Source organism: Bos taurus, chromosome 18 (assembly GCF_002263795.3).
Source record: "Bos taurus isolate L1 Dominette 01449 registration number 42190680 breed Hereford chromosome 18, ARS-UCD2.0, whole genome shotgun sequence".
NCBI classification, from domain to species: domain Eukaryota; kingdom Metazoa; phylum Chordata; class Mammalia; order Artiodactyla; family Bovidae; genus Bos; species Bos taurus.
The window spans coordinates 40,754,480-40,780,021 of record NC_037345.1 but is presented as its reverse complement, the minus strand read 5'-3'; the positions used below and the strand labels follow the sequence as shown (position 1 = coordinate 40,780,021).

Below are 25,542 nucleotides of genomic sequence, written 5' to 3'. Positions count from 1 at the left end.
TCTTGCTCAGAAAGGTGAAGTTCAGAGTTCATTTGAATGGGCTCTTGGATTTTATAGGTCTGATCTGGTGGAAATTTCTTTGGTTACCTAAGGCAGAGTAGACAACCTAATCTGTCAGCTTTTTGGGGCTCAGCAGGCAATGAATGATTCTACATCTCAGCACTGCCTTCAATACCCAATGGGCAGCTGTGGTTAGTAGGGCTGCACATCCTGGCCACCTCCCTGTCCTCTCTCATAATGGGGGTTACTGGCCTCCGGCTTGGACCAGAGCAGCGTGACTGTCTCTCCTTATTCTGCCCTATGTCTTCCGTGAAGACAGCCCCAGCCAGCAGTTAACTTGCTGAGTTGTGAGATCTCAAGCTTGCTCAGAAGTTAAGCACTCCAGGCACAGAACAAGATGGGTTTTCAGAGCAGTGGTCCAAGAGAATGCAAATTTATTGAAAGCGCTTTCTCCAGGTTTTCCATAATTACCATTTATATCTCCAGGAACTGTTTCCCCGAACCCAGTTTAGGGTGAAAGCATTTTAGAGACTTTCTCTGCAGATGACATATGAGGTACTAACCTTTTTTCATATGCCCAGATGTTAAGTTCATTTTCATCACATTTATGCAAATTTCATTTGAACAGTAAATCAAAAGAAATCTTAAATCATTGTACACTATTTAAAAATCCACACTAAATCCGGTTTACTTGCAGTGATATTAACATAAAGTCACAGTTAAGGGACTGAAGGTAGGAAGCAGATGTCACAATCCCGTTTTCTATGCAATGGCCCCAGAGAGACCTGGGGTCCCAGCCATCCATCAGATCAAAAAAATGCCTCTGCCTGGTCACAACCCAAATCAAGTGTTACCAGCTTAAGGGTATTCTGTAGATTGAAGCCTTCTAAAAGTTTTCCAAACTTTGGGAAAACAGGGATCCCTCAATCTAGGGGCCTGTCATCCTTGTTAGTGTCTGGACTCAGGCACTACAAAGTTCAAGTCAGGGTCCCAGTAGTGAGACTTCTGGCAGCTCACTTCTTCCTGGGGGTGGAGGGGGAGTTAATTCCTAGGGCTCTGCGGGCCTGCATTTGTCAAAGCGCTGGACGGCAGTGCTATCATTACCAAGCAAATCAGCCAGGCGGTTAATGGTGGAATCAGGAGACATTTGCACTCCGCTATCAGAATGACATCATAACTAAAGCAGCCTTCAGCCAGAAGCCTTAGGCTCTCCCCAAGCAGAGGCCGGAGGGTTGCCCGCTGCGCCCCTGCGTCTCCCCAGGCCAAAGCTGAGTCCCCTGCCCCTTCCCGTCAGGCTGGTGGGCCGAGCTGCCAGCAAATTTCCTAGCAAACAGAAACTAGGGTTACAGTCTTCTCCCAAGAAAATCTACTTTTCCCCAGGTTCTGAACATGTAAATAAATAATACACTATTGTGTTTTTAATAAAATTTGAGATATTATAAAATCACTTATCTGGACAGGCCACGGTTGATATTTTATGAATGTAGCTACATTTTGGCTATAGAATTTATGGCATTTCCAACAGAATTGTCAGTCTCTCGGTGACTCTGTCTTTAGTAAAGAAGCCCTGCACACTCTCCTTCGAGCACTAGAAATAAATGATGCTGGAGAAATTGGAGGGGGGGGGGAGGGAAGGAGCTAAGGGAGAAGCCCTTCTTGCTCTTGTTGTGCTTGCTTTCCTTTCTTTTTAAAGCACAGCCGATCACACACACACACACACACACACACACACACACACACACACACACACAGCCAGAGACACAAACCTTAGAATAATGGGGGAGGCATTCGGCGACGAGCTGCAGACGCGGCGCGGCGCGACTAGCAGCCGGCCCGGCTCGCTCTCTGGCTCGCAGCTCTACCCTCCACCGCGGCGGGGACCGACTACCCGCCAGGACCCGAGATGCCCAACTCCACCGCGTCCCAATGATCGCCTCCCGATTCTCGCTACAGGTACACGCCTGGCCCAAACACCTCACCTGACCCGATAACTCGGGAGCAGAGGGGGGAAAAGTTGTGCAAGCTGCTAGCCGGGAGCGCCGGAGCCGGCGGCTGCAGTCCTCCAGCCAGCGAGCAGCCCTCCGCCGAGGCCCGCCCGGCAGCGCACGGCGCCAGGGCACCTCGCTCGCCTGCTTTGCGCGCTAACCTCGGGGCGCACCGAGGCCACGGCAGGGCACTTACTTGGCACTCGCTTTTGAGCGTGCAGGTCGTCGCAGTTTTCACTTGGGTTTTCAAACAAGTTTCAGGGAGGGAGAATGAGGGGAAAGGAAAAAAAGAAAGAAAAAAAAAAAAAGAAAGAAAGATCCAATTATGCAAATAGGCTCCGGACTGGGAGGCGCGCGTCGAGTCTGACGCCGCTACTGTACGAGTTCTCGGAGCAGCCCCGGGCCGGGCAGATTTATGGGGGCGCGTCACGGCTACGCCAGGTCCCGCCGCCGGAGCATCTCGAAGTTAATTAAAGCGGTAATGTCCACTTTCCCGGCGACCCTCCGTGCGCGGGTTTACTGTTTCACCGTCCAACCCGACCCGGGCGGGGGCGGGGACGCTTTCCCCGCGCCTCTCTTCCTTCCCTCTTCTTGCTCCCCCTCTTTTTCCTCTTTCGTCTCTTTAAGTCGCCTGCCTTCCACTCAGTGAACAATGAACAAAGATGTGAGTGATGGGAAAAGATCGCCCCCTCCCAACCCCAGCAGTGAGCAAAGCCGGTCTCAAAGTAAAAATCCAGTTGCTAATATCAAACTGGAAAAGAAAACAGCGCGTTCCCAGTCTAACCTCCCCCCGGCCACACACACACACACATACACACACACGCACGCACGCACGCTCACCCCACCCCAAGTTCACCTAAGCCCTGGTTGGGGGCGGGGGCGCAAGGCCAGGGCTCCAGAGGCTGCCCAACGCGCCCGGGACACCGGGGACAACGGACACTGGCGGTGGAGAGCACTCTGGCCCAGCCTGCTTCTCGCGCCCCTCCCCGCCTGTCCTCCCCCCAACCCCCTCCCTGAGTCTACACCGGCCAGCCCGGCCCCGCGGCCCGCTCGGGCTGCCCTGCGGCCGGATGCGCTCAGCAAACGCGGCCCCTGTCGGTTTTCTGCTAAACTGCACAGCGGCGGCGGCTGCCGGGAGAAGGCGCAGGAGCAGCCGAGGCCGGCACCGCGCGCGCACTCACTCCGCCCGGCCCACTGCCCCTACCAGCGGCCGGCCGGCCGCCCGCTCCCACCCGCACGCACTCTTGCGCGCCCACCAGCGCCCGCGGGCTCCCCGACCCGCAGGCCAGGACGCCGCGCAGCCGCCGTATTTTCTGCTAAAGTGAAAACGAAGGCGGCTGACAAATCACGTCTCCTGTGAGGCACTCGTTAGACATAACAATATCCGGCAAACAAAACCCAGCCGTGGCTGCGACCGGCGCGCGGGGCTGGGACCCCGCCCTGCCCCTCCTCGCCCCCGCTCTTTGCTCAGGCCTGCGCGGTCCCCTGCCCACCCCCAATCGATAGTCCGACCTTCCACCTAACTCGAGGGTTGTGTGCACGTTCGCCGGGAGGCGGACATAGGAACGTTCACAATACAGAAGTGTGAAAAGGAGGGGAGACAACTTTCCACCTGTCCCCAAAGAAAGCCCTGCAGGAGTTTTCTCAGAAGAGTGGGCTGGGGACAGATCTCTGCCCCCGAATCCCCTTTTCATTCTTTTTCCTAACTTCCCAGCGCCTGCGTTTCCACCTTCCACTTTACACACATCCATCTATATACAGATATCTATATTTTAAATTATTTGCAAAACTGCAACAGATGGGCGCGTCGAGATCTGGACACTTTCCTACTCATCATCAAAGAAAAGCTCCCCCCCCCTTTTTTTTTTTTTTTTTTGCCTAAAATACATCCTGGTCCCGCCTACGACTGTTTTCCTCAATTCTTCATCTTCAAAAAATGTCTTGAAGCAAACAGAAAGGTTTATCAGCAAAGATCATTCTCCTCCCAGTCATACATCTGGCCTGGGGATTCCGTTCCCCCAAATTGCGCTCTTCCCAGACGCCCCCAACCCTCCGTCTCCCCGCCTTCCTAAGCCCCCACGCTCGTACTCCCCCACTCTGACTGGCCTCATTTCTCCAGCCCCGGGCTGGCCGGCTCAGCTCCCTCCATAACCTGTTACTTATTTATCTCTTTATTTTTATTTTTGGCCCCAGGATTGGCCCCCCGGGCCTGGGATAGGCTAGGGCAGGTGCTGCGGTCACCACCTGCGCTGGCAGGCGCCACGGCCTTTCCTGGGGTCGCGAGTTCGGACCCTGACACCCCGGCCCTACCGAGCCCCCGGCCTTGGCCTCGCCCGACTCCCCGGGTACAGGAGGCCAATGAAAACACAAAATGGCAGGTCTCAGCGGCCCTTGGCGCCCGCGAGTTTGACACACTGTAAGCATCGGCTAACTTTGATTAAAAAAAAAAAATTACAAATTACCCTTTCTACCCCCGGCGGCGGGGCCGGAATCCCGCAGCGAGGCGCGAAGGAAGAAAGGGAGCGAGGGGCGCACAATTCTCAGGCAAAGGAGAAAATGGGGAAAGTCACTTGAGCAGAAGTTTCCGCGGCCCCGGGCTCCCAGTCTCCACAGACTCCCCCCACCCCCCAGACCCTTTTGAAAGTTTCCCGGGGCCGAGAGCGGCTCGCGGGCCGCGCGCGGCTGGGGGGCGCGGGCTGGGCCCGGAGCGGGGCGCGGGGTCCCGCTGGCGCGCCCGGCGCGAGGCCCGGCGGCTCCTTTTCAAAGTAACGGTCCCGGGACCGCGGCGGGGGAGGCGGCGGCCCAGGCGCGGGTCCCGCTCGCCGCCGAAGTTCTCTAGCGCCCTTCGATGCCCGGCCGCCGCCGCTTTCTCGGTTTCTTCCTCTTTTTTTCCCCCCGCTGACAGCTTCTCTCGCCAACGTCACAGCCACGGATATTTAATTAGACCATATTTTTTAATCGCGGTGGGGCGAGAAGGAACCCGGCGGCAGGCCTCGCGGAGATGGGGAGGGGGAGGGGACGGGGGGGCCGCGCCAAGAGTCCAAACTCACTTTGCCACCTCCCGGACGCCAGGGCCATCCCCCCACCGCCGCGCCCCCCCGGCCCCCCACCCCCACCGCGCCGCGCCCCAAGACCCCCCCACCTTTGTTTTCCTTACCTTAAACACTGAAACGCGGGCGTCGGGAGCAAACTCGGGCACGTAAACGGAGCGTTGTAAAAGATTGTGTTCAATGAATAATGAAACATGTCCACATGATTGACTTGATCATTTTCCGGGGCTGAGGGGGGACGGGCGCCCTGCTCGCGCGCCTCGCTCGCCCACTCGGCAGAGCCCTGCGAACTGTTCCCAGCCCAGCCGGGGCAGGGCGGGCTCGATTTTCGTCTGCCTCTTTTCAGAATCGCCCCGTTCATTGATACTCATCACCCAGCCCCAGCAGACATCCCCATCCCCGGCTCGGCCTCCCCCTATCTGGTAGGTGAAATGCATTGTACCATTAAAAACGCTCTCCATTGTCGCCCTGGCATAATTCACAGCAACTAGATAGGTCTTGCGGCATTTAGCTTTGATGAGCCAGAGACTGAACCCTTGATATAATAATCTACAAAGAATGGTGTGTGATCGTCCATTTTTTCTCTCTGTCTAGCAACTAAGAAACCATTTAACACAGCGCAGCTTGCTTCTGACCTTGAGCTCATGTAAACACACTTATTAAAATCTATCTATTCTCCAAGAGCTACATTCTGATTGTCAGACTCGTTACTGAGACATATATCAGCCCCTTCGCTTGTCACTACTTTGCATTCCTGCCTTTGACTAAAGAATTTTTTATCCAGCCGAGAGGGAGAGAGAGATTGCCACGGAGGGAGAGAAGAGAGAGACGGAAAGGGGGAGAGGAAAAAGCGTAATTCTTACCTGCTCCTGAAACTATTTAAAGTCTGTTTCTTTTCTGGGGGAAAAAAAAAAAAAACTCCCGGGTGAATCTCGGTGGACAGCGGGACGCGGAGAATCAGTCACAGCCCGGGCGTTTAAGGGAGTCATCAGCGATCAAATGACGTTGATCCGCGTTGTAACCTTGTGGCGTATTTAATGTAAATAAGGCAGTTATGTTGCCAATCGCCGCGATACAAACACGGAGAGGTCGTCAGCCTCGCCTCCCGCGCCTGCCATTAGAGGCGACTTTATTTACAGACACTATTTAGGAGATCATGATAATTCTAAAACAATACTAGTGCCAAATGATTATGAAAATATGATTTTAATTAATCACGTAGTAGGCAAGGAAATTAGCATACGGTAATTAAACTTCGAGAAAAACGTCACGCAGGTTCTCTGCCTTATGGGTCCAGAATAATCATCACGCGGTGGGCTCCAGGACTTAATTATCAAACAAAATAACTTTTTTAAGGCAACTTTGCAAATGCTGGTCCTCAAGGCAAACGCTTTGGTAAATAGTATAAGGCGAGGTAACAAGGTAGAGATGTGAGTGATGCTTGAGGTTGGGTTTCTGCGAAGCAAGGAAGAGGGGGAAGAAGGGGGGAAAAAGCTGAATAATGCAATTATGGATTCTCTGTCCTAGAGTTGACAAAAGCTGGTGCCTCAAAAGCCTCTTTGTTATGGGATTATATAATGATCCTGGTGTCATTATGGGAAAAAAAAAGATTCAGTAATAATAATAAAAGAAGTATCCAGATACACCAATGAGGAGCTTGTTTTAAAGAAAAGGCTCGCATGTGACATTGGGGCATGTTAATAGCAGAAACACAGGATCCAAAAGAGTTGACAAAGAAGGAGAAAGGGAGGGAGAGAGAGGGGAAAAGAGAGAGAGAAGGAGGGGGAGAGGAGAGAGAGACTGAAGAGAGGCCTGTGTTGTGCATGATTAAGAAATGATGGAGACTGATTGATTATTCAAAACGTCAAGCCACAGGGACACTTAAAACATTGATTCAGGTAAGACTTGTTCCAGCCTGCCCAGACTGAGTTTCCCTTAGATGACTGGAGGGTTTAAACCAGGGCACCACAATACATAAAAAGCAAAAATGCAGAAAAAGCACCACACAGCCTCCCCATTGCCAACCCCTTCCTAGAGGAGGGACCACTTAGTTGCAAATAACCCGTCCAACAGTGGGGTGAGATGGAGAACACTTCACACTGGAAGACCAACCTGGCAGTGGGCAAGAACCGGGATCTCAGGTAACAGGCAGAGACCCAGCATCCCAGGGCACCTGGCCATTGCACCTCACTGCGGGTGATCCCCCCAGACAGGGGCTCCGTGGGTGGGCACCCAGCCTGGTCTGTGCTGCACCGCCCTTGGACTCTGCCTTGAGAACCCAGCACATCCTCCTCTCTCTCACTCTCTCTCTCCAGGACTTTGGGGACCAGGAGAATCAGAGTTCCCCCAAACAAGCTAGTCCTATGAGATTCTTGAAGTCCACTCTTATCTCTCATATCTCTGCAGTGGTGGTTTTTTATAAAATCCCCTGCCTACCCCAAAAAAGTTTAGGAATTCAATCTGCATTTTCCAATCTGATGTGTCTGAAATTCTCTTTGAACAAATTCCAAAATACAAGGGGTTTTTTTTTTCCTCTTGTATAGAAATTAGCATCGCAATCACATCAATGATATCACTATCTCTATGGGAATGATAGCTGGAGCAGTGGGGTGTTCTTTATTTCAATTCTTCGTGGATCAACTGATTATACTCTGTCGTCTTTTGAACCTGTTATTGTAAGTCAAGTGATTCTTTATAAGTGACAGCTCGGACAAAGAGGCGAGCAGGGCCGAGCAGGTCGAAAGGAAGTGGCCATATGGACTTGGAGAAAAGGCACTTTCTCCCCCCAAGAGAATGGGGGTGGCAGTCGCCTTTTAACCCTCGAGCCGCCAGCCCCGCCTGAGCCATGGGAAGCAGGGAGTCAGGCCGTGCATCCTGGCGCCATACTGGGGCTCTCCGGGGTGCCCAGCTCGGTGAGGTCCGGATCGTAGCCGCCAGATCCGGGGTGCCCCTTCCAGACCAGGAAGCCAGAGGCGCCCGCGGCCCTTAGAATCCGTGCATTTCTGGAGCACTGAGCTCCAGGCGGCCTATGGGACCTCAACTGGTGCGCACGGAGGCCACCGGGGTTTGCAGCCCAATGGGCCAGAGCAGGCAGGGCAGAGATTGCCCACCACCCGGAGGCCGCCGCGCGGCACCTCCTGAGCCCCAGGGAGGGTTCGAGCCGGTGCTCGCCGGCGCCCCCTGTCGGCGCCCGCGCTCTCTGCGTTTCTCGAGGATTCGGGCCGGCTGCCTTGGCCAAGCCCTGGCTGACTCAGGCAGCCAGCGCTTGCTGTGGGCGCGCGTCAAGGTGAGGGTTGAGGGACTCTGGGCAATGGACAGAGGCCTGTTGTCCTCCAGAGACCGGGATGTGAAGGCTACCTCCGTCCGACTAAAGCACAGAAGTTCACTCATCGATTCGCCCTACCCTATGTGTTTGGTGGCCACTTCCACAATCTGTGGGACTCCTCTTTATCTTGTTGGGGATTTTTCACCCTCCTTACCCTTCTTCCCTGGCTCTGGTCCTGCCCCGGCAAGCCCTTCGTCACTGACTTCCTCGCCTCCTCCTCTTCAAGCTCTGGAGTATTTCTCACTGCTCCCGGCCAGGGCTGGAATCCTGAGGCTAGACTTGAAGCAGAGATGCCCAGAGGCTCACCCAATGCCTGCATCCGGGACTCCTGCACTCGCCAATCCTCACAGCACTCTGCAGAGACAACCCCTCTACCGCCCCTGCTCTGACCCGAGCTTGCCACTCCTGCAGTGTCTTCTTCAGGGAGGGTTGTCAGCCTTTTGATTTCTTGAAATTGATGAAAGTCATTGGCCTGGCCTGGTGAATTAGGTGGATAGTGGCTGGGGTTAAAAATTGTGGTGGTGAGATGAGTTCTCGTCTGACTCTCAGACCAGCTCAGAAGCAAGGTCTGGAGGAGCTGCACCATATGTGAGCCATATCAGCACCTCACAACAAGCACCTGGCCTCTCAGAGTACCCCCTCTGGAAGTAATACTTCTCAAGCCAATAGACGGGTTCTGACCTCTTTCATTAGATCCTCAAAAGTGACTGCTGCTGCTGCTAAGTCGCTTCAGTCGTGTCCGACTCTGTGCGACCCCATAGACAGCAGCCCACCAGGCTCCCCCGTCCCTGGGATTCTCCAGGCAAGAACACTGGAGTGGGTTGCCATTTCCTTCTCCAATGCAGGAAAGTGAAAAGTGAAAGTGAAGTCGCTCAGTCGTGTCTGACTCTTAGTGACCCCATGGACTGCAGCTTACCAGGCTCCCCTGTCCATGGGATTCTCCAGGCAGGAGTACTGGAGGGGGTGCCATCGCCTTACAGTGATTCATAAAATGTTACTCAGCCACTACTTTCAAGTTGCATTTCCTGTGACGACAGCAGTGGTTTTTGTTTCCATATTTACATATCTTCTTTTCCCCTCACTCTCCTCCGATCCTCATAGCTCTCTGCTTCCCCCATAGTATCAACAGGTTAAAAACTAGCCATTGAGGTGGCCATGGCTTGTGACCGAAAGACTGATGCACAGGGGAAAGCATCCAAAGACGGCTGCTTGGGCTCTGGAGTGAAAGGATAAACCAGAACACTCGTGAATAGAGGCGCCAAGTCCCTCCACCCCACACCTCACTTTCCCCACTGTATAAAGATAACCTCCAACATCTGTAAAGCCCATGATCACAGAGAATCAGTATTCTAAGAAAATGGTAGACTCCTTCAGGTCCACCTTTCTCAAGCAGAAGAAAGATGCTAAGAGATCTGCAGACATCCATGTGTTTAGTGGGAGTTGGTCTGATGCCTTCCAGGTCTCATTTGGATTCTCATGGAGAGTCCCTGCTTCTTAACTTCAGTTGGCTCAGAAGGCCTTCACCTCAGTAGTCCTCTCCTTCACTTGGGGAGGTCTCCTTGACCTCCCAATAACTTCCAGGGAAATTCCCTTCCCCTGGCTAAAGCGTTTTGATGCTACTAAGCCAGGGTGTCTCTCTCCGTGGGAGCTATGGAGCAGCCTTCTCAGTGATGACACCTCAGGAATCATGAGCCTTCAAAGACTTCCCTGAGAGCAGGGTTCAGAGGGGGGCCCTTACAGATTGGAAGAGGTGAACCCTGAACAAGAAGAAGTTACAAAGGATCTGAACCACAAGGCTGTTCTGCCTTGAACTATTGATTCCTGGCCACAGAAACCCTGAACAAAGGTCAGTCAGGCCACTCTTTACCTTCACCAGCATCCCCTTTTAAGCGCACCCTTTAAAGACCCAAAGTGTTGGTCTCTCACAGATTCCTCTAAAAGGTCACACATCTCTTCTGGCTTCTCCACAGAGGAAAGAAGCCAACACAGGAACATTTATTTGTCCCGGCAAAACAGCACCTTCTTCCAGTGGCAGCACCTACCTTGCTTTCCCACCTTGAGGGCATCTGGGTGGAAGACCTGCCTCAGGTCCCAACCAATCAGTGCATCATATCTCTGGGCTCTGTGATTGGTTCAGGAATAGCCATGTGACCTAAGCTGGTCCAATCAGAATGAATCTTGGATTAAAAAAACAGCAACAATTAGGTGCCAGTGGAGAAGTTGAACTGTTGTAGCATTGTGGTCTCCAATCCCACACCAAGAAGGAGAGACGGAGAGCTTGTGGAGGCCACCAAGAGAAGCTGGAGAATGGTGCCAACACAGGAGAGAGCAGAACAGAAACAGAAGTGGTCCTGCTTACATTTAAGCCCCAAATCCAGCCACACCTGAAGCCAGCTCCACCTCTGCACCTTGCTGTTTTGTGAGCTGATACATTTCCTTTGTTAAGTTAATTCAATTTGCTTTGGTTCTTCTGTCACTTGCCACAGAATGAAGCCTGATACACCTAGCAGCTGATGAAAACAAGGAATCCTTGGGCCAGGGACCAGAGTGCTCAGAAACAACGCTGGAGCAAGGGGCGAAAAGCAAAAGTGGGATTCCTGATCCTCTTCCCAGAAAAAAAGAGCACCCAGAGAAACTGCCAGAATTCTCTTAAAACTACAGGTGTGCCTTGCTTCATAATAGCTCTGTTCCAGAAAAGAGGTTCGTAAATTGAATTTTTGTAAATTGAATCTGGGAGATTCAACCAGCACTGGAAGAGCTGGTTATTTAAGGTGTCTCAACAGATGTCTTTTATGAAGTGAGTGGTCATGTCCTTAAATAACAATGGTAATTTATTTATAATTGTAATTTTCCTACCTCAGGCATGTATTTTAAAGCAGGACCAACCTGGACATCTTCATGGTGTCTTTGTATAAATTAATCAAAGGCCAGGAAAATTCGCTGAGCCCTGTTAGATACAATTACAGCTCTGCATTCCTGCTCCTTTGCAAAACTGTGGAGCTGGAAATTTCTGGGTAGATACTGGAGCAACAACTTTGGGCCCTGCAGTTATCTACAAAAGCTACCATCAATTCTCAGTTAGGTTTCAGAGGGGAAAGACATAAAGCTTTTGGGCTTTCTGGCCAGAATATGGCCTGTGCTGTGTTTGCTAATGTTGGGGGGAGTCCATTAAGTAGCCCATAATCTCTAAACCTGGGCGGCTTTGAGGCTACAAGTTAAACAAAGTATCAATTTATGAAATGAAACCACTGGTGGCGATTCAAGAGCTACTTTTCATAAGATATGATGTCCATGATCAGAGTGCTCCCCATCTATGCTGTGAGTGTGTCCACCAGTACAGCACACAGCCATGACCTGACCCCTGCTTTTCCCAAGTTCCAATGATTAGCCTTTATTTTACCTTAGGAAGAGGTACATACTCTTTTTTTGCCCCTAGAAACAAACACGACCAAATATTGGAAAAATACAGTTTTCCAGAAAATGTATAGCTAGTGTTTGACTCAGAGATGTGACCTGGTCTGTAGGTGATACAGAGTTATCACAAATGATCCTCAAGTTTACCCTGAGTAAATACTGAGCCTTATCACCACCTGCAAGGAAGCAACTGGAAAACAAATGAGAAAGACCAAGTTCAGGCAAAAAGCAAGTCCCTTGACTCTGGCCAGTATTCAGAACCCTCATAAGCCTTCTCTGAACCTGTCAAGGGCACAGACCACAGAGCTCATGGTGGGCAGTGATCCGGGCGGGTGGAGTGGATGCTGGTAGGAGGTTAGGCCTGAGAAGCAACATTACTCTGGAGACTTCATTATTAAATCCTGATCCAGAGGGCTGAGTTGAGTCATATGGATCTTGGAGAATCGTAAGAGGAAGATATGAAAGTGGATGGGAATGTGCTGAGGGTCAGATGTGTGCTGATGGTGCCAGGCTCCAGGAGAAAAAGAAAGTGGAATCAGATGGTGTGTCGCCAAGCAAATAGGAGGACTAGCTCAGAGAGCCTGCTTGAATCTCTCGAGAGTCTCTGACAGGCTATATCTACACTTACACCCAAGATTCTTGAGTGCTTCTGAGTGCTCTAGAATCCCATGAGGGCTCCAGAATCCTCAAGAGTGTTTTGCAGCCTGTTCATGGGAAGGTCATCTGGTAGAGTAGAAACTGGTGGGCTAACATGAAGAGTTGACCCATTGGAAAAGACTCTGATGCTGGGAGGGATTGGGGGCAGGAGGAGAAGGGGACGACAGAGGATGAGATGGCTGGATGGCATCACTGACTCAATGGACATGAGTCTGAGTGAACTCTGGGAGTTGGTGATGGACAGGGAGGCCTGGCGTGCTGCAGTTCATGGGGTCGCAAAGAGTCGGACACGACTGAGCTATTGAACTGAACTGAACTGAACATGAAGAGTATGAGAAGGCAAATGAAACCACACTAGTAACAGGACAAACCTGTTCATTGGAGTGAACATTTGAGACAGTTATGTCCACTGCAGCTTATCCAGCCCGCCTCTGGCTCTAAGGGTCCCAATATGGGGCCCTCCCATGGCTGTAAATATTTGTGAGAGGGCCCTCCCTACCCAGGGCTTCAAGCTTCAAGAGGGCAGAACTCAAGCCTGCTTCACTGCTAGACCCCAGGCCTAGCCCAGCCCCTGGCAATATGGGGCATGTGGAGAGTGCTGATGAAACAAATGAAGAAATTAATTCTCAAACACAAATAGTTCACAGTATGTTCAGGTACTGTTTTAACTTTTATTGACTCCTTGAATGAATGAATGAATAAATGAAAGCATGGCTTAAAATGTGTTGCCATCACTAGAAGTTGGTTGCAACTTTCAAGAATTAATAGTTATTTTCCTGATAGAACGTAACCCTCAATACACATTGAAGAATAATTAGAAAATAGAAATATATGAAGAAGACAATTATATCCCTCAATCTCACACTGCCGGCCTTTTGTGCTTTTCCTTCCAAGCATTTTTCTGCACATTTCTAGTTTATACAAACTTTGAATCATTCTGTATAAAAATGTTGTGTCTTGCTTTTATTCTCTAACCTTGTAGCACAAGGTATTTCCCCACATCATTAAATATCCTTTGAAAACATGATTTTATGGCTACATAATGTTCCATTAAATGGATGCAACAAAATTTATTTAAACAATCTCTTATTTTGGAACATCTAAACTGTTTCTAATTTTTGTTCTCTCAAAAGAAACCTTTGTTTGCCTCTCTGTTCATTTTCTTAGTATCAGTCATTGGAGGTGAAGTTACTGGGTCAGTGGGTATGGAGGGTTTTGAGGCTCCTCATGACATTGCGGCTGCTGCTGCTCCTGTCGCGTCAGTCGTGTCCAACTCTGTGCGACCCCATAGACGGAAGCCCAACAGGCTCCTCTGTCCTTGGGATTCTCCAGGCAAGAACACTTCCAACTCTCTTTCCAGAAAGGCCCCACCCCAACATGTACTTCCCCACTCATGTCTCTTCCTGCCTTTTAGGGGTCAGGGAAGGGGGAGAACGTTAGGACTCATTTTACAAACTCATAAAAGAATATTAACCCTTAGGCAGATACATTTGTTGCGAATAGTTTGGCCTTCTAATTCTGATGGTGGTGTGAAATTTTCAGCAGGTTCCAAGTACCCGCAGACTTACCTCTCAGCTTTAGAACCCTTGATATGTCCCTCAATCCCCATCAGGGGACAAGTAGGACCTTCTGGGCTTTAACTGAAACATTGTATCCCTTTGTTTTCATTTTCATATGGGCTGTGTCCAGTGGGGGGAAGTATCCAGCCAGTATTAGTGAGATGTCATTGCAGGAGCCTGGTCCAACCTTCCTTCCAGCAGCCCACTCAGAAACTATGTCCAGACCCTCTCTCTCCTTGCTCACTCCAGGGCCATCTTGCCACTGGGAATGATTTTACTGTTGCTCCAAAGGAGAAACGGGGAGGAATTTCCTAGAGTGGCTGAGCATAGGCTGTATGGCCAGACCACCTGGATTCAGATCCCACCTCTGCAACCTTAGAGCTGTGTGACCTTAGGAAATTTACTTAATTCCTCTGAGCCTTGACCGCCAGTCTAAATAATGAGCTCCTATCTCCTGGGCTCCTTTGGAGAACTCAGGGAGTTAACCCTTAGTGCAGTGCCTGCTACAAAGTAAGCACTGACTTACACCTGCCAATGATTTGTAAATATCTTGTATGCACTTTTTCATCAAAAAAGAATAAGACAGTGTCCCACACTCGTTTCTCCAGTGGCTCAGCGCTCTGGAGACCTCTCACTGGTGTTCACTTCCAATGTGCCCTGGGAGCCCTGAACTTGCTCCACCCCTCAATGCAGGCCACCTGTAAGCGGTCCTTTCTGCAGAGGGCATCCACTCTTAACAGGAAAAGAGACGCCCACCCACAGCGTCCAGGGTGCGTCCTGTCTGTAAAAAATTTAAAACATCAGATCTGAGTTTGTGGGTCCAGAATGGCCGCACTCCAACTTCACCCCGTCTTCCTGAAACTCCCCAGCCTTGTCACAGACGTATCTGCAGAGCAGGCTGGGGGAGAAGTCACAGTCTCTTGTCCGGGAGGCATTTGCAGGTCACACATTTATAAAAAGGGAACTGATTTTGAGGCCACATTGGATTTGGATTCACTCTTGCCCTTTGCCTCTGTCCTCTAGTATCTGGAATTCTTGACAGGCCATGGGTGAATATTTTATGAATTACTTATTCATCTTTCTACAAGCACAGCAGTGAAGTTGACCTTCCTGATGTTGACTGGTGGAAGCACAGTTGCTAGTATAAGAAAGTCCAGTTTTCCAGCAGTACTAATCAGTGCAGTCACTAGCATAGCTAGAAGTTAACAAGACAATCAGGTTATGACCGAATCCCCCTGAATACCCCGAGCCCTGCCATGCCTCCCCCACAAGCACCTGTTCTCGGCTAGAGCTGTGATGGCAGCACTAGGAATCCTCTGGAGTGAGGCACATCCAGACACCCCATGAAGTCAGATGCATCTTTCCCAGCTTTATTAAGATATAACTGATATGTAGCATTGCGTAAGTTTAAGATGGTTTGATGTATGTTGTTCTGGTTGTTCAGTCGCTAAGTCTTGTCCAACACCCTGTGATCCCATGGACTGCAGCACGCCAGGCTCCCCTGTCCTCCACCATCTCCCAGAGCTTGCTCAGACTCATGTCCACTGAGTCAGTGATGCCATCCAACCCTCTCCTCCTGCCCTCAATTGTTCATCTTTCCCAGCATCAGGGACTTTTCCAGTGAGCCAGCTCTTCAAATCAGATGGCCAAAGTATTGGTCCTTCATCATCAGTCCTTCCAATGAATATTCAGAGTTGATTTCCTTTAGGATTGACTGGTTTGATCTCCTTGCAGTTTAAGGGACTCTGAAGAGTCTTCTACAACACCAGTCTTCGAAAGCATCAATTCTTTGGCACTCAGCCTTTTTTATGGTTCAACTCTCACATCCATACATGACTACTGGAAAAACCATACCTTTGACTAGATGGACCTTTGTTGGCAAAGTAATGTCTCTGCTTTTTAGTACACTCTCTAGGTTTGTCATAGCTTTTCTTCCAAGGAGCAAGCATCTTTTAATTTCATGGCTACAGTCACTGTCCTCAGTGATTTTGGAGCCCAAGAAAATAAAGTCAAGTATACAACACAGTCCTCTTAACTACAGTCACCAGGCTATACATTAGACCCTTGGAACTTATTTTTCAGATGCCACTTTGGGAGCCAAGTCATCTCACGCTGACACCAGGAGATTTTTCTGTTGTAACTGTCTGCCTGGCCTTTGTGGTGATTGCTATCAGAAGGTAAGAGTTTTCTAGGTAATACACATTGCAGTTTTCACCGCTTACAAGTGCAAGGCCTGATAAGAAACACCCCATAAAAGGAGGGGGAATAAATCTCCCACTGTGCCCCGCAAGGGAAGTATAGTGGCCACAGCTACAGAGCTGCACACCCAGACAGACCCACAAAAAGGATACAGTGTTGACCCGATGGATACTGTGTCTGGCTTTCCCACCACCCTCCAGAATGTGTTCTGTTTCTTTACAAAATGAAACAGGTGAGGACTGACATTCTAGAAGCTAATATATATAAAAATATATTTTTAAAGTTATCTCTTGAAGATCAATTTTGTACCTGTGAGACTTGAAGTAAGTCGCAATTCAGGAGTTAAAAATGAAACTAACCACATGAGTCCTGAACATTGCGAGTGTGGTCTCTGGCCTGTGAGAGGCTGCTTTAGGGACCGAGGGGCCATATGGGTGAGAAGGGCAACGTCAGGACCAGACATAGTGAAGGTGGGATTTGCAGGAGGTTCTCTCAGGAGTAGATCAGGGCAAGAGGCAGCGCCCATGTGGCAGGCCCTGTGCAGACAAGGGGAGCCAGTGAGTCAGGCTGGGGGCTTACACAAGCACAGCCTCCAGGTGCTGGGGTCTGCTGCCCACCTTAGCCCGCCTGTCAGCTTTGAGTCCAGAGCTGTCAAGGCTTAGCTAGGTCTTGACCATCAGTACTTGCATTCTCAGCAACTGAGCACAGGGCTGCAACTTCACAAACTCTGTACCTGGTTTGTGAGTGAGTGAATGAATAAATGAATCTCTATTTCCACATTTCACAAAATGCCAGTGTTGGGTGAAAGAGGAGAGTTTTATAACTTGGGAAGTTGCATTAAGCAAAACTGTATGATCAATTTTACAGTATATGGGGAAAGCAAAAAAACTGGGGTAGAAAACTACTCCAAGACAATCCCTAGTTTATATATACATATAGATATACTCTTGTTTAAAGCAAGTCTGTGATCCGTGATATGCACCATGTACTAACTAGAGGACAGGGACTGTTAACTTGTGATGATTTTCCTTGCAGCCTCTTTGCATGGCATATATTATACATACATGTTTGTTAACAAACATATAATACTCCAAGAACATATGAGGGGGAATTCTCCCATTCCTTGATGGTGAAATTATGGATGATTTAATTTTTAATTCTTGGTAGATTCCAGTGATGTCTAAATGTTATACAGTAGGCACATCAACAAATCTTTTAAGCGCACAAGACCTGAAATTCAGGTCCAGGGAAGGCTAGGTCGTGGGAGCAGGGAGACACCTGCACAGGTGTGTTGGGCAGAGACCTGAAGGACTCCCACCTCTGAGCATGGGGCCAGGGCAAGGCCCAGGTCTGGCCACTCTGGATTCTGAGCTTCCACCACCACTGAGCCCAGCATGGCCCAGCATGGATGGCAGAAACAAATGGCCTGTCCAGGAAGGGAAGAAGCGTGCTCGCTGCTGAACCACTGCTGACCCTTCCTCAGGCAACGGGGACTTCAATCCAAGTACCTCTCAGCTGTGTGGTCCATTTGAGTTTGTCAAGGACTCCCTGGTCTGCTGTCTCATTCCCACAAGAGCTGGGACAGCACAGGACTATCACCACTTTACCGACACAGACCCTGGAGCTCTAGGAATATTCACCAGAGAGAGCTGAGCCCCAGGGCTCTGCGTGCCCGTTTTCAGATTCATGCATGTCCCACTGCTCTGAGCTGCCTCTGCAGCTAAGCACAGCAGCTTGGAGAGAAGACGGGGTGAGAAGCCCCTGGCTTGGTCTCGAAGGCTCACAGGACTTCCCCTCTGTGGCAGAGAGAAGGCAATCCCTCAGTGGGGCTGCCAGGTCTGCGGGCTCACAACAGTCTCATCGTCCTTCCTACAAGGGTATGTATGTTGCCCCTGGGTGTGGACAGTGGGCCACAGGGAAACGTCTTCAGAATCGCCATGCAGTGGGCAGCAGCCTTATCTCTACCAGGCTCTATGAGGATTTCTCCACCTGCTTCTCTGAGTCTGCTGTGCCCCCTCTGCACACCACTCTGGGCCCAGGAAGGTGACCTCTATGGACTCCCTGCCCCAACTCCCTTTTCCTCCTGCTTGGAGATCAGTTCACAGTGAGAGGTACCAGTAGGAGCCTGGAACACTGGAGGAAAGAGTGTGGGGTATGTCATGCCCCACAAAGAGTGTGGAAGGGTCATGCCCCTAGCAGGCCGGGACATGGCAGGCTCTCAGCTCCTCTAGCTGTGCACCACTCCTTTGGCTGCCCCCACCCCAGACTTTACCTAGCCTCAGGCAATCAGTCCCCTCCCCTGGCCATGCATGGAGTCCTTTTCATGTGGCAGCCGTGTGCCCACTGCTGAGGGCACAGTGGAGGATAAGAGCTTCCTGAGCTGCTAGTTCCGGGGCACTTCACCGTCCTCTGTGGGCTCTCTCAACCCTACGCGTGCCTTTGTCCATAGCTCTGCACTGCATGTGTGTGCTCAGTCACTAAGTTGTGTCCGACTCTCTGCAACTGTAGCCCTCCAGGTTCCTGTGTCTGTGGAATTCTCCCGGCAAGAATACTGAAGTGGTTGCCATGACCTCCTCCAGGGGATTTTCCTGATCCAAGGATCGAACCAGCATCTCATGTCTCCTGCATTAGCAGGTGGGTTCTTTACCACTAGTGCCACCTGGGAAGCTCTGCCTTAAATGGCTCCACAGCAGACCCCTGCAATGTCCACTTGGCCCTGCAGCTTTCTCCTCCTACGACCCAGACTCATTCAGACTCCAGCTGATTCGCCTCTACTGCTGTGTCCAAGGTGTTCAGTTGGCCTCTGTGATGGCTCCCTGGCCCCAGTTTCCAGTCTTCCAAGTAGGGAAGTAATAACCCACATGCTCTGCTTGTTGTTTAAAAATAAAGCTCATAAGAAGTACAGTTGTTTTGAAAAGGTTTCCAAAGTCTAATGTCTGTGGGATATTTAGAGATTGGTGGTCAGCATTCTCAGGAATTTCCTGAGCGTCTCTGAACAAGAGTAGTTACTTTCCAAGCCGTCACCTGCCTTTTCCAAGTTGTGGTGGTGAATCAAGAAGAAATGCAAGAATAACTCGGAGTGGCCTAAACAGTGACTACAGAAGCCTCAAGTTTCTGGATTTAACTCAGGCTTATAAGATCTCAATCCAAGAATGCTTCCTTTACATAAAATTCTGTTAAGCCTAGAGTTCTGGTTTTTAGTCCACAGTCAATTAAAAATTGTAATTTAGGAAGAGAGAAAAGGACTGCCAGAGACAACCATGTGGGCAAGGATGGAAACTGGAAGAACCCAAAAATCTCTACGAAATAGACCAGAAGCCAGAGGAAGCTCCACAGTCTGAGGCCATTAGTGGAGGGCAGACACCCCTGCACACCTCCAGAGCCCGGAGGGCTGTGTTACCTCCCGCTCAGCATCTGAGGTTCACAGCGGCAACCCTGAGCCATTACAGAAAGGTTAATGGTGTTCCACATTCTCCAAGTAAGAAAGAAAGGAAATGTGTACCACATCTTAGAAATATTTCCATCTGAAAATGTTACATGAAAGTAATTTATGGCTCTTTCTGGAAAACTCAACTGTCTCAATCTCGTTCCCTGTGGGTTCCAGATGGGCTGGGCTTTGCTGTTACTGGAATTATCCATGCTTGCAGGCAGTCAGCATTTATTGAGTGCCTGCTGAATGTGAAGCTCCCCACTGGAAGATGGGGTGGGGGGACCCTAGGGAGAAAAAGGCTGAGCCACATCCTCAGGACCTCGAGGGAGGGTGTCTTCTCTGAGGAGGGGGCTGCGAGACCTCCAGCTTCTCCTGCCTTCCTGAGCCCCCTCGCCCAGCCACACCTGCCTTGCCTGGCACCTGCCGCTTAGCGGCTCTACCTGCACCAGCAGGCAAGGCCAACTGGGCCACCTTAGCCGGCAGTCCCTCGCCAGCTGGGAACCCCAGTCTGTGCCCCACTCTGGGGTCTGTTTTTATTATAAATATTTCATTGTTTAGGAGTTTGGGTTTTAGCTGATATACAGCATTTGGCAGGGTTCCTCTCTAGCATTTGGTAATAATTCCATACCAAATGCTAGGGAAAAACCCTCCCAAATGGAACAGTTTCAAGCCAAGGCTCTTTAAAAACCAGAGCCTGAGGAAGTCGCTGCATCTGAGCGGCGCTGGCTCCTGGGCCAGCAGAGGAGAGAAACTCGCGGGGGACACAGGGCTACCTTCGGGCTCCCCCATGGCACACAACGTGGGCACCACTGACAAGATGGGCCTGAAGCCACCCCAGGGGAGGCCAAGCAGGTTGTACAGACAGTGAGTGCTCTGGAAGCATTGCTGAGTTGGATTCTATGGTGTAAGACTTAAACAGGCCCATTCATTTTTCCAAAATGGGATTTCTGTGTGCTTCCTCTGCCCCCACCTTTGTCAGTTCCATATTTCCCTTAGAAGAAACGAGTTTTGTGACCCTCCCCCCGCCCCAGCACTGACTGCTTGAGTTCACATTTCGGTGGCTCTGTGACCCTCCCTAGCAAGGGAGTCACCCTGAGTAAGTCAGGGGTATAATGCCTCCTCATCGGCTTGCAGTGAGAGTGCGATATGTGGCCCACACGGACTGCTGGCACTTAGTATGTGCTCAGTAAGCATTCGCTCTTGGCCTGACAACACTCAGGGATTCCAGGGGTTTTACATGACCATCTTCGCTCATGGATGTTTGAGAGGAAAAGGGAGGCTTCCTGCCTGGATCCCCTAGAGGTGAGCGGCAAACGCTCCCAGGCCACTGTGATGAGTCCCCACCCCTTTCCACTCCCTCTCCTCCAGCTCAAAGGTGTGAGTACGTGCTGCCGGACCACTGTCAGGGATGGACGGGAGCCTTCCCTGCTGGTTTTTCCACCTCACCTTCCCCTGTAGGTATTGGCTCTCTGATGTGAGTCTTCAAGTCCCAGGAGTGGGCGGGAAGTGGTCACAGATAACTCGGTCCAGTGAGATCAGAGTGGCTGTCTGGTGATGCTCCACAGCCCCAAGGAATGCCCTCATGTCTCTTTTGACCCGAACTTGGTTTTTTTTTTTTCCCCCTTATCTCTCTCTTTTGTTTTTTCCTATTTTGGCTGTGATGTGTCCTACTGTGGATTTATCATTATTTTTTTTAATCCTGCTTGGGACTCTTCGTGATTCTTGATTCTGAGGATTTATGTCTTTCATCCATGCTGCACAGTTCCTCTCCATTACCCCTCCAGAAACTGCCTCTTTCCCTTTCTCTCCATCTTCTGCTTCTGGAAGTCTGTACACCAGACCTCCTCGCTGAGCTGTTAGGACTGGGCCCTTGCTCTGTCCTTTGGGTCCCCCACTTCTCCTGTTGCCCAGATCTTTAACTTTCCATGCCGCCTTCTGTGTATTCTCTTCAGCTCCATCTCCTGCTTGACTGATTTATGTCCTGCCTCAGTGAATGTCCGCTTCTCACAGCCGGTTCTTCTCCTGCTAGAAGGCAAGGATTCACCTGACTGAGTACCTACAACCTCACTCCTGGCTCCTCCAGCTCAGAGCCCAGCCTGATGTGGTCCTTTGTGCCAAGCGTCTTGCTCAGTGGCCCCCCAATCTCAGTGGCATTCTCCATCCTTTGCTTCCTGGAGGTATTACATACCTCTGGAGAGATCAGACCTCCTGATAGAGGTCTCTGTACTCCTCTGTAGCACCTGTGACCACAGCTATTCTGCTGGTAAGTCTCTCCCTCAGGAGGCTGGAGGAGAAGGCAATGGCAACTCACTCCAGTACTCGTGCCTGGAAAATCCAATGGATGGAGGAGCCTGGTGGGCTGCAGTCCATGGGATCACTAAGAGTCGGACACGACTGAGCGACTTCACTTTCACTTTTCACTTTCATGCATTGGAGAAGGAAATGGCAACTCACTCCAGTGTTCTTGCCTGGAGAATCCTAGGGATGGGGGAGCCTGGTGGGCTGTCATCCATGGGGTCGCACAGAGTCGGACACGACTGAAGCAACTTAGCAGCAGCAGCAGCAGCAGCAGCAGGAGGCTGGAAAGTGCCTGAGGCCATGGATGAAAAGAAGTATGTTGGTGCAGTGATTGTATCACTTCCAGGGCCAACAGATCCGGTTTTGAAACCCAGTTCTGCTGTTTTACCAGCTACAGGACAGTAGACAACTTATTAACCAGTCTCTGCTTTAGTTTCCTCTTCTCACAAGTTTTCTGTGAAGATTAAATGTTTCATTCATGGAAGGGCCTTCTCCATGCAGTGGTGATTCTCACTAAGCCTGTCTATCATCTATTAATATCATCTATTATTGTCTATCGTCTATTATCATCTATCTTCTATAAATATCGTCTATTAATAACAATGGTATTTGTAGCCCATTCATATAGAGATACCATTGCATCTCTTTATTTATGTCTCTGAATTTGTACACAGAACATCCCACTTGTATTTTTATTCTCACTGGAGATCCTAAGATGATGCAACTCTCTGCTCCTCGTCCCCCACTTCTGGTGCAGGTGATGAGAAATCAAAGAGAGACTCAGAGCTGGACCAAGGCGGCTGTGGTGAGGGACGTGGCAGGAATCCTGGAGGAGGAAAATGAGAACCACTATCCATCAAGTCATTAACCACCGAGTTATGTCTCCCACCTGGGCTAACTGATCTGCTGCAGGTTTATAGATCTTCCCCATCTGCCCCCTGCTGCACTAGCCAGGGAACGGCTGTGAATCCTGGAGACGTCTAAGGACCCCCACCTACAGCTCTGAGAGCCCTGAGTGTCCTCATCTCCGAGGGGCTCATGGCTCTCCCCCTCCCATGCCTAGTTTGCATCCTACATCAGAAAACTCAGAACCTCATGCAGGTCTGGAGGCTTGGAAGTCAGGAGCTACATGGTTCCTCAAAACATGTCCTCCCCAGGTGGTGCCTGCCCATCCCAAGGAAACAAGAGAGCAAGAAGGCTCACTTCTCCCAGAGGGACATTCTTGCCCCTACCACTGTTCCTTCACACTCCAGCATCTCAGAAATGTGAATTCAGAAGCAAGTTATGGAGCTTAAGTTACTGCTGGCACTTGATTGGAATAACTGTTATGTAAAAGCCAACACAGATGAATCGCCTGTAGGGAGTTGTCTGACTGCATGAGTTTTTACACATCTTTCAGCTAAATCAAAGATCCAAATGCTAAATCTCACACTCAGGAACATCAAGTGGATTTGTGACAGTCCCCGGAGGACTTGGTGTCCATAAACCAATGAATGAATTACACTGATCCTGGTATGTAGTTTCTCATCTGTGACTGATACAATATTGATAATATTCTTTATTTCACTTAACTCCTTCAGAGCCACATTGAAACATAACAGGCTTGGATTATGTCTACACTCTGATGCAAATAATGATCAATTGCGGGGACTATAGCAGACCAATTGATTGTTCATTGATATGTGGACCAGAGGAGGGTTAAAAGAAGCACTTGCTGCTGTTTTTGGTAGTGTTGGTATTAAATTTTTCATTTTGGAACTACTTGTGTTAGAATTTCATGAACACTCCTACTGGGTTTTAACCTGCTATAATGAGCAAGTTGCTGAATGAGGCTGTTCTGGGAAATTATTGATCCTGATTTGTGTAACACCTTGGAGATCACCAAGTTAGCCAAATCTCTTCAGTGCAACACCGATTTTCTTTTCTGTGCTGGTTCCGTGTGGGGAGCTTAGGCTCGGGGTTGGGGCCAGGGGAGGAAGTGTGTGGGATTGGAAACAGGTTGTTCAAGATGCCTAATGGAGGAAAAATGTTCACACAAGGTTGTGAAATGACTCCATCATTTCATGAAATGACTCTATCAAATGTGGGGACAATGACACTGAAGATGCTGTTCACAGATGTGTTCTCCTGGCCAGGCACCCAGCTCCGGTTTTCCCATGCATGAACTCATTTATCGCTCCCAGTTCTGTGGACCAGCTGCTATGATTATAGTAACCCTACTTTACAGATAAGAACACTGAAACAGATAGGATTGAAGTAACTTTTTCCTCCAAGGTCACAGCAGATTGAGGAATTTGAACCCAGAGCAATCAGACTTCAAAGCACCATGCCAGCTTTTCCCAAAGTACAGGGTATGCGGCTGGGGGCACCTGAGGGGTCCGGGTATTAACACATACAGCATGAAAACCTAAATTTACCCAGGGAAAACTGTTCTCTTTCTGAGTCTCTTTTGATCCTTCCAACCAGGTTAAGGAGAGCATTTCTGTCTGGTGCAAGCAGAGCCCTGAGTGCTGAAGGCTCAGGCCCGAGAGGCCAGCAGAGCCCCAGCCAAACCACACGTTGCCAGTTCAGGGTGCCTGAGATTTGACCTGCACCACGTGCTCCTGCCATCCTGGAAAGTCTCAGCCGATCTGAGCTACAAGAGCCCTCGGGGCTTTCCGAACTGCGTTCCAAGGAGCTTTAGGGATTCCTTAGAGAAAATACAGGGCCACTGCTCCTTGGCGGACAGGAAGAGGTAGTGCAAAGTAGGTTCTGAGCCACTCAGTTTTATGTCATTTGTGAGCAAAGAACTCCTTGATCAACAACAAAAAAAAGACTTATTTGAAGATATTTCCATCTGCCCCAGTTCCTCAACTCATTTGGGCAGACTGAGACCCCAAGAGCAGCTGTTAGTCTATTCTTAGTGAGTTTCTGGACAGTGAGACCTAGAACCAGGTCTCTGGGCTACTCAACAGACACAGTATGTGAAGGCAGGGTGATCTCCGTGGCTGTGCACATCACCTTCCAGCTCCTGGCCAGCCCCATGTTTAATAGACCTGATGTAGCCCTTTCCTTCTCCTGACAGAGTGGGACGTTGTTATAGCCACTCAGGCATCCCCAGAAGAATGAACTCAAAAACAAAATGATGTGGAAGAAAAGGCCTGGTCAATGTTCCACAGACCCAGGCCTGCATCCCTCTTCTCCTGGGATTTTCAAAACCCAAGCCCTGCCCCACATGGCAGAGGGGATGGCCATTGAAGGACTGAGCTATGGCTACTGAGCCCAGTGGACCAGATGAGACACATCCAGGTGTGGCTTTCCTACCTGCCATCCACTCCTGCTTTGTCCAGTGGTCCCATCAGGATAAGCTAGGTTAGGCTGTAGTGATAAACATCCCTCAGTCTCAGAGATTTAGAACAAAAGATGTTTGCTTCTCAATCTAATTGCATGTCAGTCTCAGGTCAGCAAGGGCTCTGTTCGGTGTCATCCTTATTCTGGGATCCAGGCTGAGGAAGCTGCTACCTTCTGGAACACCAGGTCACCCTGGCAGGGAGGAGAGCGCTAGAGAGCCTCACATGGCTAATTAAATACTTCCACTCAGAAGCAAGAGTGCCACTCTGCTCATTTTTGTTGGCCAAAGCAAGTC

The 25,542-nt window shown here is 50.1% G+C and overlaps 1 protein-coding gene and 1 long non-coding RNA gene across 22 annotated transcripts in view; one reads left to right on the top strand and one right to left on the bottom strand.

Annotated features, from left to right (window-relative positions):
• Positions 1-6,146, bottom strand: part of ZNF536 (zinc finger protein 536) — a 448,340-nt gene extending 442,194 nt beyond the window's left edge. For 10 of the 18 annotated variants that reach the window (XM_024979017.2, XM_024979016.2, XM_024979013.2 and 7 more), the window contains exon 1: positions 5,143-5,231. The gene's annotated coding sequence lies outside the window, so the exon portion shown is untranslated. The other 8 variants (XM_024979015.2, XM_024979021.2, XM_059877488.1 and 5 more) reach the window with 7 other exon arrangements.
• LOC104974831 (uncharacterized) lies at positions 1,630-23,676 on the top strand. Of its 4 annotated transcripts, none has more exons than XR_009491364.1 (4): positions 1,630-1,953; positions 10,847-11,060; positions 16,073-18,823; positions 18,912-19,122. It is a non-coding gene; the product is annotated as an uncharacterized lncRNA (long non-coding RNA). The 4 variants fall into 4 exon arrangements; XR_009491362.1 differs by lacking the exons at positions 1,630-1,953; positions 18,912-19,122 and adding exons at positions 5,382-5,457; positions 22,675-23,676; XR_009491363.1 differs by lacking the exon at positions 1,630-1,953 and adding an exon at positions 5,382-5,457 and having other exon boundaries at positions 10,847-11,021.
• Positions 23,677-25,542: the final 1,866 nt, after the last annotated feature.